Here is a 14,557-nt window from a genome sequence, read left to right as displayed (position 1 = left end):
ATAATCTTTTGACAAATGGTAGTGGAACAACTGAACATCCACATGAAAAGAAATGAATCTAGACACAGACTTTACATCCTTCACAAAAATTAACACAAAATGGATCACAGACATAAATTTGAAATGTAAAAGTACAAAACTCCTAGATGATAACAACACATGAGAAAATCTAGGTGACCTTGGGTATGGCGATGGCTTTTCAGATACAACAGTAAAGGCATGATGCATGAAAGAAATCATCCATAAGCTGGACTTCATTAAATTTAAAAACTTCTACTCTGCAAAAGTGACTATCAACAGAAAGATAAGACAAGCCACAAACCAGAGGAAAATATTTCCAAAAGATATATCTGATGAAGGACTGTTATCCAAAATATACAAAGAACTCTTCAAAAAACCATAAGAAAACAAACCGATTTTAAAAAGAGTCAAAAACCTGGACACCTAATCACGGAAGATGTGGAGATGGCAAATAAGCATTTGAAAAGATGATCAACATTATATGAAGCATGATATATGGTGAATGTTTAAATTTTTAAAAAATGATTACAGTAAAAGACATATTGCCTTTAATCCCCCTCAAAATACACCCCCTCACTTCGAACACACTTTCCCCATCATTCTTGCCACTTCCTGAAGCAGTTCTGGAAGTCCTCTTTCATGAGTGTCATTAGTTGCTCTGTCCTGGTTTCCTCAATGTCCTGAATTATTTTGACTTTGGGGAAGAGCCAGATCTGGTGAATAAGATGGATGAGGACACACTGTAATGTTTTTATTTGACAGAAATTGCCATGTACCAGAAGTGATGTGTGACATGGAGCGTTGTCATGATGGAGGATGAAGTAAAGACACTCATGAAAGAGGACTTCCAGAACCGCTTCAGAAAGTGGCAAGAATGAGGGAATAAGTGTGTTTGAAGGAAGGGGGTGTATTTTGAGGGGGGTTAATGGCAATGTGTCTTTTACTGTAATAATTTTTTTTATTTAATAATTCACCATATCTTTTTATCATACTTCACATGTCAATAGGAAATTGCAAGTTAAAACAACAATGAGATACTGCCACACACCTGTTAGAATGATCCAGATCCCAAATACTGACACCAAATGCTGGTGAGGATGTGGAACAACAGAAACTCTCATTCATTACTGGTGGGGATGCAAAATAATATAGGCACTTTAGAAGACAGTGTGATGGTTTCTTACAAAATTAAATGTGACCTTACCAACAGTGCAGCAATTACAATTTTTGGTATTTACACAAAGGTGTTGAAAACTCATATCCACATGAAAACCAGCACATAAATATTTACAGCAGTTTTATTGATAATCCAAAACTTGGAAGCAACCAACATGCCCTTCAATAGGTGAATGGATAAATAAACTGTGGTACCTCCAGACAATGAAATAGTATTCAACACTAAAAAGAAATTAGCTATCAAGCCATGAAAAGACATGAAGGAACTTTAAAGGCAAACAGCTAAGTGAAAGAAGCCAATCAGAAAAGACTACTGACTGTATGATTCCAACTATATAACATTCTGGAAAAAGCAAAACCATGAAGACAATAAAAATACCAGTGGCTGCCAAGAGCTGGGTGGTTAGGGCGGTGGGGTGGAGAAATGAATAGGCAGAGCACAGAGGTTTAGGACAGTAAAAATAGTCTGTATGACATAATAATGATGGATACATGTCATTTCACATTTGTCCAAAACCATAGAATGTACAACACCAAGAATGAATCCTGATACACACTATGGACTTTGGCTGACAATGATGTGTCAGTGTAGGTTCATCAACAATAACAAATGTACCACTCTGGTGTGGGATGCTGATAGTCGGGGAGGCTGTGCATGTGTGGAAACAGGACATTTGTGGGCCCTCTCTGTACTTTCTGTTCAATTTTTCTATGAACCTAAAACTGCTCTAAAAAAATAAAGTTCATTTAAAAACAAAAACAAAACCCACAACTTCACATAAGCCTTTTTCCAACAGCACAGCTGCCAACTCATTTTTGCAAACAAGAAATATTGCCTTTGCAATTCAGAGTGAGTCTCTCACCTTTAGGAAATGTATTTTTCTAGGGACTTGCTGAAATCTGCTATCACTGGGCACTCTGTATCTTCCATGTTTCTTTTCACTTCTTCCCATAAGCATCTGCCTGATTTAAACCCTACTCATACCATTTCCCATTCTAGTTTTGTAAACAAAGGAGAAAGATTTTAGGCCCAACGGTGAGTGCCTTACTTTCAGGGAGTGTATTTTTGTGGCTTTGGCTCAAACACATGCTGTATTTGGTGGTTGTAAGTAAGGGCTATATCTTTTGCATTTCAGGTTAAGCCTCCCATTTAGAATATATTTCTGCAAGTCGCTTCTTAGATCATCACTACTGAGCCCTCTCACCATTCTACGTAATTTTTTTCACTTCTTCCTTTGAAGTTTCTATCAGATTACAGATGCTTTCTGGAGATTTTGTATTTGTCAAAGTCATAATATATCCCCATCTCCTAATTTAACAGAAAATGAGTCTGTGAGTAGTTGTTCTCCCCATTGCTTTTGTATGATTTTCATGAACAGGAAAAGAAGCTGACTGACGTAGTCAGGTACATAGCAAATGTCTCCCTATGGAGGCCAAGGATGTTTTTTTACTCTAACTCATATTTCTACGTGCTTTCTAATGGAAAGAGCAAAGAATGCTGTGTACTGGCCAGATTCTCCCCTTCACGACAGTGGCATTCATCCCAACCTCTGAGAATGTTGGGAGCTGACAGCTTTCAGCCAGACCTCCAGTGGCATCCCACATCCAATATTACGTCACTGATGCTGCTATATAAACACCTGGCACCCCCATCTCAATTCAGAGCAACTCTGAGGGGTTGTCCCCACTCCAGATCTCCATGTGGGATTGGCTAAGGCCTTTGTTGCTACTGCATTACAGTTTAACTCCTACCTCCGTCCAATCCTATTTTCTTCACTCCTCACAGGTATTGATCCTAAAAACATTCCCAAAAAAAATTTACTACAAGCAAATCTCCACGTCAAAGTCTTTTCTAAGGTGTTCAACCTAAGAGCATTGGTGAGACTGAAGAAGAAATTCTCAATGAGATTTCGTAGCTGGATAACAGCCATCTAAACGACAGTGAGGACACCATCACTGAAGGTAGGAGGAACAGAAATATCCGTTGGCATGACTACTGGTGCAGTTGTTTAAAATGTCTTGGGTGGTGAACTGGGATGGAATGCTGATTAACAGGCGTGTACTGGAAGGAACAAAATCTGAGGCATTTGAGAAATTCAGGACAAGTGGTAAAATAATAAGTCTATAGACTTAGATGGCTTTGGCGGATGTATTGCTTTGCTAGGGCTACTTTAACAACGTACCACAAACAATAGCAATTTACCATCTCAGTTCTGGAGGCTAGAAGTCCAAGATCAAAGTTTCAGCAGGATTGATTCCTGTTCAGATCTGTGAAAGAGAACTTGTCCCATGCCTAGCTTCTGGTGGTTTGCTAGCAATCTTTGGTGTCACTTGTTTGTAGCAGTGAGAACTTATGGCAGAAGCCTGCCTCTAAAACTGCCCCATCATGTCCCAGCCGAGAGAGTGAATCAAACACAATATCCACTACAGAGCAATGATTTGTGTCATCTATAAAGGGTGTGGGAGTGGTGGTCCCAGTCATGTCTCCATTAATTCACCAGTCTGGGCTCTACAAAAGTCAGATTGATGCTAACGAAGGAGAGTAAACTACCATAAGCGTTGCACAAAAGTAGCACCGATTGCAGAGGCCTCAGGGATGTGGTAGACAGTGATTTGGCAAATATATTGTTTTCCATCCCTATCAAGAAGGACAATTATCAAGTTTTTTTTCTCTTGGAACAGAATAGTAGCATATTTACAATCTTACCTCGAGGCTATGTTAAGTCTCCCCTTGTCTGTCAGAAGAGAGTCTGAAGGGACCCAGGTGATCTGAGTATTCCACACATCACTTCTTCCACTGTAAAAAAATGACATCACATTAATCAGTCAGATGAGCAAGAAATGGCAAGTAAAACACCTGTGTCCCAGAGGGGAGGAGATAAATTCTCCAAATGGACAGTGTATTCGATACCTGGGAATACCATTTGACACATATACCACACACACACACACACACACACACACACACACACACACGTTGTCAACTTTGAGAGAAGCTGGAGAAAAAGTCTCTGCAGCAGGTCCAGGCTGTGGTGTAAAGAGCTCTGCGACTTAAGCTACATGATGTAGCAGATCCAATGTTATTAGAGGTTCCAGCTGTGGGACAGTATGTCATGCGGAGTTTATAGCAAGCTCCAGTGGAGAACTGCACTGCACACTCCTGCAAGTGTGAATCCCAACGGCATTCCCCCACAAACTTCCTTCACACAAATCTCTGTCTCAGAGTCTTCAGATGATCTAATCTCTAAAAGATTCTGAAGACCTCCATCTAAAATTATTCCTAAAGTTGCTTACACTTAGGCGATATTTTGAAAAGCTATATGTGTTCCTCACCCCACGGGTCAGCCCTAGGTTCAAAGTTAACAATCACATTACCATACGGGCTGCCTGTATGACTTCATGACAAAACTGGGCTTCTATAAACATAATGCACTGGTCTCTCCAGCTCATCCACTCTCTCTCCCCACCTTCCCTCCCTCTTTACTCTATTCCTTTATATCTCCCAGTCCTGCATTAAATCACTAGGGAGTCTGTAACACCAGGGAATAATTTTCTTCCTGTGTGAAGAGAACACTAATCCCAGTAACTGTTGTTTAAATAATGTTACATGTTATTTAAAAAAATAGACTGATTCATTGAACCAATCTCACAGACCTAGAATCCAGAATCAGAGAAAAATTTAGCAGTTCAGAGTGGGGAGGGGGGGGAAGGAAATGACATCTTTTTCCATAAACTATTTCATGACTATAAAGTAGTCATATTTCCAGTCAGCTATTGAGTCATATCTTCTATTGCTATTCAGGTGAAATATTACTCTCACATTCAATCTGTTGAAGATATGGTCTGAATCTTGGTGTTCTCCCAACCCCCACAGTATTCACATTGTTGAAAACCTAATGCCCAGTGTGATGGTATTTGCAGGTGGGGTTTTCAGGAAGTGCTTAGGTCATGAGGTAGAGATGTAATGAATGGGCTTAGTGCATTTACAAAAGTGGCTCCAGAGAGATCTCTTCCCTTCCCCCATGTGAGGATACTTCTGCAACCTGGAAGAGGTTACCTCACTTGACCATCTGGCATCCTGATCTTAGACTTCCAACCTCCAGAACTGTGAGAAATAAATTTCTGTTGTTTAAAAGCTACCCAGTCAATGGTATTTTGTATAGCAGCCAAAATAGACTAAGACAGTTGGCAAGCTCTGTCAATTCTATCTCCAAAAACATATATTGAGAATCTCTTCACTTCCTTCCATTTCCACTACCACATCTATTTCCAGGTAACCATCATCTCTTACCTAGGTGCAGGATACTCTTAACTGGCCTCCATAGAACCACTCCCCAAATCACAAATGTAAATACTTATTCCATTCCCCTGCTTAAAACCCCTCCAAGACTTCTTTCTGATGCTAAAATGAAATCCAAAATCCTTATCCTGAGCTCCAATGCTCTGTGTGACCTGGTCCCAGACTGCCATCCCCTCCCCACATCTCAGGCCATTTTCCTACTCATTCACTACATTACATTCTAAACATGCCAACTGTTAAGCTGTCCTCCCACTAGGCTTTCCTTTTAGGCTTTGCACCTGCTCTTCTCTTTACTTTAAAGGCAGAGGTATCCACAAAATGGAAAACCATCTGCTACTCCATTTTGAGGTCCCATGTATCTTTTTTACTTTAACCCACAAATAGTACACACATTGAGAAACCACTCCTCAAAACTAATGGTGTAAGTAAGAAAGAAAAAATAGGGGAAAGAAATGTACATAGTACTACATCTCAGAATCCTGATGAGCATGTATTTAGTTTTGGCTGGGCAAGATGAGGAAGAAGAGACTAAGTCCCCATCCCTGTAGCCTTCTGTTTTCCAACTTGTGAGAGCCTCAAGAGCTGTGAACAACAAGGAATTTCGCTTTGGACGAAAGTGGTAACTAGTATATGACTGTGCTTCCTTATTTACAAATGTAGATGTTTCAGAGCTGTCACATTTAATGTAATTTTCCTGCTAATATCAAGAATTATACCATTGGCATAATTGCAGTGATTCTAGATGGAACAGGAAAACTGAATCAGGCATGCATGTGTTTCTTTACAAGCATCCACCCTCCCTAGAAATAAGTTTCAAGAACTTGAATTATTTAACCCTAATTAATAGATCTTTATGTCTGACAACCTTCAATACAGGAGTTCTCTAACTTCATATTCAGAAACAAAATCTACGTTGTTTACTTTCTATAGCTCTAATTGCTGCTTTACTCTTGATTGAAGTCAAAAGAAAGATAATGCAAGTGGGGAGAATGAAATAACAGAGCATACTCTTAGCCTGGACAGCTCATTATTTGAGTTCCAACTGATCAGAAATGAAGCAAGTACCACCAGGGTTCCAATATAATTCTAAATTTTCAGTATATATTAATTCAGTGCATATTAGTACATATAGTCCTCTAGAAAAACAGAAACAATTAGATAGATAGATAGATAGATAGATAGACAGACAGACAGACAGACAGACAGACAGATAGATAGATAAAGAATAATTGGCTCATGTGATTATGGAATATAAGGAAATGATGGAATATATGGAAAAGTTAATATGTACCCACTGTAGATACCTAGCATTCATTCACTCACATAGTAAGTAATCATTAAACACCTACCACATCTGTCAGTGAATAAGACAAGATGATGCTACACTCATCAAAAGTCTATTAAAAAATATATTTAGAAGTATAATAGCTAACATTTCTTTGCTATTCATGTGTCAGAGCCTATGCTAAGTATTTTATTCACATGCATTCTCATTTAATCTTCATAAATCCTCATATTTTAAAAATTACATATGAAGGATTTCCAGTCAAGATGGTGGAATCGGTAAACACTGTGCTCACCTCCTCTCAGGACCACATCAAAAGTACAACTAAACTACAGAACCACCATCATTGAGAATCTCCTGAAGTCCAGCTGAACCAAAACCCTACAACTAAGGACATACAGAAGAAGCCACCTCAAGACTGGTAGGAGGGGTAGAGACATGGAACGGGCTGGTCCCACATCTGTGTGTGACCGTCAGGAGGGATATCTCAGCTGCAGGGGTACAGCCTGGAAGAGCTAGAGATCCCAGACCCACAGCAGGTTCCCTAGCCCAAGGTTCCAGTGCAGGGAGACAGAAGTCTCCGTAACTTGTAGTTGTGAAAACCAGCAGAGATGTTGGCTGAATGAGCCGGAGGATGGTTGCACTCCCAGGTGCTCCTCTTAAAAGACCCGCACACGGACTTCCTCACTGACAGACTCGCTTGCTCTGAGCTCCAGCACTGGGGCAGTAGCTCAAAAGGTGCCAGGAACATACGGAGCTGTTAAACAGAAATTATGAGGATGTAGGGTATAGCATAAGGAATATAGTCAATAATACTGTAATAACCATGTATAGTATCAGAGGGGTACTAGATTTGTTGGGGTGACGGATGCAAAGGGATTGGGGGGTAGGGTGAAAAAGGTGAAGGAATTCAGAATTACAAAATGATAGTTACAAAACAGTCATGGGGATGCAAAGTAAAACAGAAAGAATATAGTCAATAATATGGTAATAACTATGCATAACACCAGATGGGTACTAGACTAGTCAGGGGGATCACTTCTTAAATTATATAAATGTCTAACCACTGTGCTGTGCACTGGAAATTAATATGAAGTAATACTGGATATGTCAAAATAAATAAATCAATAAAGTATGAAAAAAATAAAAATAAAAATTACATATGAAGGAAATGTGGTAAGCTGGATATTGCTTCTCAAACACAAGATGTCCGAGTCTTAATCCACAGAACCTATGAATATGTTAATTTACATGGTAAAATGGGACTTTGCAGATATGATTAAATTGTGGATTCTGGCTTCCAGATGGGCCCAATGTAATCATAAGAGTCCTTATAACAAAGAGGTAGCGTGTTTCCCCCAAAATAAGACCTAACACGAAAATGAGTCCTGGCATGATTTTTTCAGGATGACATTCCCTGAACATAAATCCTAATGCATCTTTTGGAGCAAAAATTAATATAAGACCCGGGCTTATTTTCGGGGAAACATGGTAGGAGGATCAGAGTCACTAGCAGAAGTGAAGACAGAAGCAGAGGCTGGAGAGGCTGAAGATGGGACCATGAGCCAAGAAATGCAGTCAACCTATAGAAGATTGAAAAAGCAAGGAAACGGATCCTTCCCTAGAGGCTCCAGAAGGAACACAGACCTGCCGACACCCTTGATTTTAGCCCAATGAAACTATTTCAGACTTCTGATCTCCAGAACTGTATAGTAAAGTTGTGTTGCTTTAAGCCACTAAATGTATGGCTTAAAGCAACACAGTTTGTTATACTAGCAATAGGAAACCAATACAGGGCAACAGAAATTTTAAAAGGTGGGTACAGTACCCCAAAGCATCTCAGTGAGGGCTCTACCTTCCAGTGGTTGATTTCTGAAATCTGATTTAAGAACAAGTTATTTTGAAAGTGTTCCTCATGTGACTCCAATATGTACTCACAGTTGAATAAAAGCTTTTAGTAAGTAAATGAGAGATCAGAACTCTCTCTTAAAATTTCACGCAAGCAGTAGAACTTGCAGGCAAAGACTACATTTCACTGCATCTCGTGATTATTTACAACTTTTTTTAAGTTGTTAAATCCCCTTACCAACTGAAATGAAACACTGTAATAAACAAATAGAGTTCAAAGTCAAAATCGTAAAAAGTACAATTTTGTACTTACAAAAGTACAATTTTGTAAAGAGGTCTTTACCTCTTCACAGATTATAGATGGAGGCACTTTGCCAATATTCTTTAGATTTTTCAGTATTTTACATCCAGTACATGCTTAAAACTGTCATTTAATCTTTTTTGTATATATTTGTTTGATATTTGAATATGAAAACCACACCCCTATCAATAGAGGTCCCTCTACACTCTACCTCTTTATGTCTCAAAGTCCTTATGAATCCTTTCATCCTTTCCTTATTACCTCCCTTACTCACTTGTACTCACTCATCAAATATCACTGAGTGTTGAGCATGTGTAAGACTCCCCTCTATACATCCTTTGTACTTGTGAAGATACACAGACAAATAAGACATAGTCCCTACCATCCAGAAACTATTTCCTCTATATTTTAATGGAATTATGTAAATACCTTTATAGTTGTGCCTTTTACATCAGATTATAATTGTTTACATTTATATCTCTCCCAAGATAGTGAGTTCTTGTGGGCAGAGAGTAGGTCATGATCATCTTTATATTTGTGGAATTCAATAAATGTGTGCTTGCACAGGTTCCAGACTGACTGAATCAACTTAAAAGGAGAATGAAGTAAACACACAGAAAATTCACTCTACAAATCAAAATTTTTAAACGAGAATATGGAAAATCACATCTATTGGAAATATTTTTACCAGAGGAGATGGAAGATATGCAGAATCAGGGCTATATGGTCACCAACCCTTTCTTTTTTTTCCTGAGCACAAAGGAAGACATTTTCCAGTCTCCTCAATCTAGAGGGTGCCTAGTGAGGCCACTTGGGACCATGTGACTAGTTATGGCCCATGGAACGTGCATGGGTCAAAAGAATGTAGGCTACTTCCAGTCCTGGCCCCTAAAGTCACTCTCCCTTTAGAGTTTTGCTCATTCTGTTATCTTCTTTCTTGACAACCTTAGAGGCCACAAGTCAAAGACATAGTCCCTCTTATCCATGGAGATACAATCCAAGATCCCCAGTGGATACCTGAAAACGCAGATACTACTGAGCCCTATATATACTATGTTTTTTTCTACACATACATACCTTTCACTTAAAGGAAGCAATTTACAGCTTCTCTTTGGCATATCCAAATTGCCAGCATCACTACTCTTGTGCTTTGGGGTCATTATTTAGTAAAATAAGGGTTATTTGAAAACAAGCAAGAGATACTGGGACAGTTGTACAATCAATCTAACAACTGAGATGGATACTGAGTAATGAGTGGGTAGTGTATTAAGCATGGATAATCTGGACAAAGGGATGATCCATGTCCCAGGAGGGCTTGATCCTCCAATGGGCCTGTGTCCATCCATTGGATTTCTGATGCCAACTATAATGTTAATAGAACTTGCCTATGAAATATTTTTGAGTCAGCTTCAAGTGGACTTTTATACAAAGGTCATTAGAGCACTTAAGAGGACAAAGAGCTGGGTTTTTATCTTGCGGTATGCAGCAAGTTTTGTGCTTGCTTGCAAATACATGTTTAATACATGTCTGTATAAGTTGTAGAATTTGGTCTGAGACTTGCTTTTATTTTGACCTGTCATCAAAGTATAGGCAACCTTCACCCATATTAAACTTTTCCACATTTAACTATTATCTGAAAAAAATTCTAAGGGTCAACCTCAGGAATGGTGCAGATGCCTGATCACTGCGCTGTACACCTGTAGCTGAATAATAATGAATGTCAACTATAATTATGTGTGTGTGTGTGTGTGTGTGTGTGTGTGTGTGTGTGTAGTCACAAGAAGTGGAGTACAGCATAAGGAATAGAGACAGTGGAAACAATGGCTATATGCGATGTCAGAGGGGTAGTGGATGAGGGGAGGGGGTTTGACACAGTGTGAGGGATATAAATGATAAATGTCTAACTATTAATTTTTTTTGTACATCTGAAACTAATTTAAAAAGTTAGTCATATGGTGCCAAAAGCTTAAGGCTCACGAACAACATTTACTTTGAATATATACTTATGCAAAATCAAGTACAAAGAGTTTGTACTAGTTTCATAAACCATAACGAGGTATGATCAAATATGGTGAATGTTTAAATTTAAAAATATATCACAACAAAAGACACATTGTCATTAATCCCCCTCAAATATTCCCCCTCTGTTCAAAGACACTTATCCCATCGTTCTTGCCACTTTCTGAAGCAGTTCTGGAAGTCCTCTTTCATGAGTGTCTTTAGTTGCACTGTCATGGCTATCTCAATGTCCTGAATCATTTGACTTTGGGGAAGAACCAGAAGTTGCATGGTGCCAGATCTGATGAATAAGATGGATGCCAACACATTGTAATGTTTTTATTTGACAGAAATTTCCATATACCAGAAGCGATTTATGACACAAAACATTGTCATGATGGAAGATGAAGTAAAGACACTCAGAACTGCTTCAGAAAGTGGCAAGAACAATGGGATAAGTGTGTTTGAACAGTGGAAGAGTACTTTGAGGGGGATTAATGGCAATGTGTCTTTTACTGTAATAAATTTTTTTTTTTTATTTCAAGGAGCCTTTGGAAAATTCAGTCAAGCCAGAGCAATTTCCTAACGTCTGGCGAATTCCAGCTGAGCCCTGCCCTTGCAACACCTTCCCTTGCTTTTGTTTTAATTATGGGATAATCTCTTAACTTGAGCCCACTTCTTGGCTCTATTTTCCTGTGTCTGACATGTGATCCTGTGATACTGTCACAGTCATCATCATAGCTGAATGAATTTTATAGCTTTCAAAGAATTAGACAACACCTTTGTCCGTTCATGGTCTGGAATTTTGTGTTCTCCTTTGAAGAATGAATGTTCTGCTCCTCCAAATGTGAATAAAGTTGAATGTCTAACATTCTCAATGGTTGTTCATAGCAGACAGGAGCTTTTAGCCAGAATTATAACTCAGTTTTAGAAACTGGACAAATGAAACTCTTTTGCTCATTAGGATTTATGAGTATTAGCTTTTAAAAAAGAAATCCTTAGAGTTGATTAAAAACGTTCTGGAATGAAAGACAAGGCAGAATTATCGTAAAAGGTATTACTAGGGACTTTGCTATTCTCTCTCTTGCTTCCTCTAAAATGGGAAGAACAAGCTATTGAAAGAGCTGAACAGAGTAGACTTACACCTGACGCTAAGACTGGTCACCCTCACTCATCCCGGGGTCTGGCCACAGCACAAGGATTAACTTAATGATACTGGCCTGAATATTGGAAACTAGAAGGATTAGCCGTGGCAAATCCTTTCAGAATGAATGACAGCTAACTAAATCACAAGGCAGCGTCAGGTGCTATGGGTTTCCCTGGCAACCTGGGAAGAACATGGCCTCTCCTAAGAATTAAGGTAAGGAAAAGCAACAATGACGTTATTATGTACTGGGCTCCTATTGCTGCCAGATTGGGTGCTTTATATATCTTGCCTTGTTTTAGCCTCACAACCGTGTGTGGCAGACACTACTAGTATCTCTATTGTACAAATAAGGAAACAGAGACATAGAGAGATTAGGTAACTCAGAGGTTTCCAACCTTGGTCTTGGTCTGTGGAAAGCCACAGCCCATGTTTTTTCCACTATCCCATAAAAATAAAGTGAGTGGAAAAAAGGGAATTCCAGTAGGCCAGCCATAGTGTCAGTTCCCTACTCTGGACTGTTAGCTTACTCCTATATGTATCATACTCTGTCTTGTATTTTAAATCATCTTACACCAGTCTTATTTTCATAACTTATTTTTAGCTCTTTGAAAGCAGGGGTTGATTTTATCTTGTACAACATCGTACTCTCAACATTAGGAGGAATTCAATAAGTATTTACTGAATAAAAGACTAAATTAATTAACAAATAGGTGAATTTCACTCTCCTAGGCCTTGGGACTCTTTATCTCCTACCACATCATATCTAAATTCCTTGGATAGTCAATCAAAATAAAAATACTGGCCAACAATAACTGAATAGTTACAATGCAGCAAACCTCTGTGCCGTGCCCTTTATAAGCACCGGCATATTTAATCTCCACAGTGACAACAGACAAATGGTAAGGAGCAGAGTCAGTAGTCAAAGCCATGTCGTCTCACCCCAAAATCTGTACACTCAACCCTATATTCCATGGTGCCTCAGGCACAACTATCTACTGAATCTGAATTCCTACTTCTTCCCAGCATACAATCCTCCAGTTGCACTGGTTTCCTTATTTTCCTTCCTTCCTTCCTTCCTTCCTTCCTTCCTTCCTTCCTTCCTTCCTTCCTTCCTTCTTTCCTTCCTTCCCTCCCTCTCTCCTTCCCTTCCTTCTTTCCTATAACCCTTTCCTAATTTTGTTACATGCTTCTCTAGTGTCCTTATCTTTCTTTCCCTTGTGTTAACTCCTAAAGCTCCAATTTCAAGGTACACACACTAACTTGAACATTCCCTGATTATTTGGACTCTAATTAACATTTCGGTTAATAAAAGCATGCCTTGTAGAACTCTCAGATAAAAGCTGTGATTTATTCCTGCCATAAAAATATAAATGGCTCAAAGGGTTCTTGAAATACTGGGCAATTTGCCTAAATTATCTGGGTAGTTTGTTTAACCTTTCCTTTCATTTTAGCTCAGATCACTGCATTTGAAAGCATATTTGTTTTTATATCAAAAAATGAAATACAGTAACTTTACAATAGAGAAACCTGGTGGACACCATTTTAACCAAATTAAGGGATTAAAATTAAGGAGTTTCAAATTAACCTCACCAAGAATGGGACAAACTAGCATCAGGGACATTCTAATGCAGTGTACTGAGAGGGACATCATTACTTATGAACCAATTCTGCCATGAGGAAACCTCAAAAAAAAAACACAAAAAAACAAAAAAACTAAGTTATTTCTATAAAATCCCTGGTGTTTACTCTTCAAAAAATATCAATATCATGAATAATGAAAATCAGAAGAAACAAATTAAAGGATACTAGAGAGACATGATAACAAAATGTCCTGGATTGGATTTGTCAAAACTTCAGAAACAGCCAAAGGAAAACCAATGAATTACCGAAGCACTAATTAGTAAAAGTTTATTGAGCACACACCAAAAAGATAATTCACGGATGCTGAAGCCTGGAAACCAAAATATGGAATGAGACTCAGGGGTATATTTTATAAAGCAGCTTATATAGTGACTGTTTATTCTTCACAGTAATTGGTTATAATGTTAGAATTTTCTTAAATGATAGGGAAGCAATGGGTCAGTGGTTACTTCATATCAACCCCAGGAAACAGTTCAAGTTTTGCTTATGGTTTTCAGAGGCATAAGCAGGAAATGGCCCATATAAAGTTAGTGTAAACTTTGTTAGACTACATTATGCTTTGTATTATTACCAAACCGGTTTTGTCTTCTCAGGGAATTTTCAAGTTTGGTCTGTTTGTTTTTTAACAGATTTCATTATAATGAAAGAGTATCGTTGGGACACTCATTGAAATTGGAATACGAACTGTAGATTTTTTAAGAATATTATATCAAGTTTAAATTTCTACACATGATAACAGTGCTATAGTTACTAAGAGAACTCCTTTGTTTTTAGGAAATACACACTAAGGGTTACTATTTTTTTCTGATGATTCAGAAAAAAATACATACATATAGCAAA

General features: G+C 38.4%; 1 long non-coding RNA gene across 1 annotated transcript in view; it reads right to left on the bottom strand.

The window, feature by feature from the left end:
* LOC141567179 (uncharacterized) overlaps positions 1 to 14,557 on the bottom strand; it is a 140,675-nt gene that overhangs the window by 122,233 nt on the left and 3,885 nt on the right. The window contains exon 3 of the long non-coding RNA XR_012489624.2: positions 3,905 to 3,994. This is a non-coding gene — a long non-coding RNA (uncharacterized LOC141567179). The remainder of the gene's footprint in view (positions 1 to 3,904; positions 3,995 to 14,557) is intronic.

The sequence above is a fragment of the Rhinolophus sinicus genome, chromosome 17, assembly GCF_057876585.1.
Source record: "Rhinolophus sinicus isolate RSI-liver-muscle chromosome 17, RSI-T2T, whole genome shotgun sequence".
Taxonomy (NCBI): domain Eukaryota; kingdom Metazoa; phylum Chordata; class Mammalia; order Chiroptera; family Rhinolophidae; genus Rhinolophus; species Rhinolophus sinicus.
This window is presented reverse-complemented; position numbering and strand designations above follow the sequence as displayed.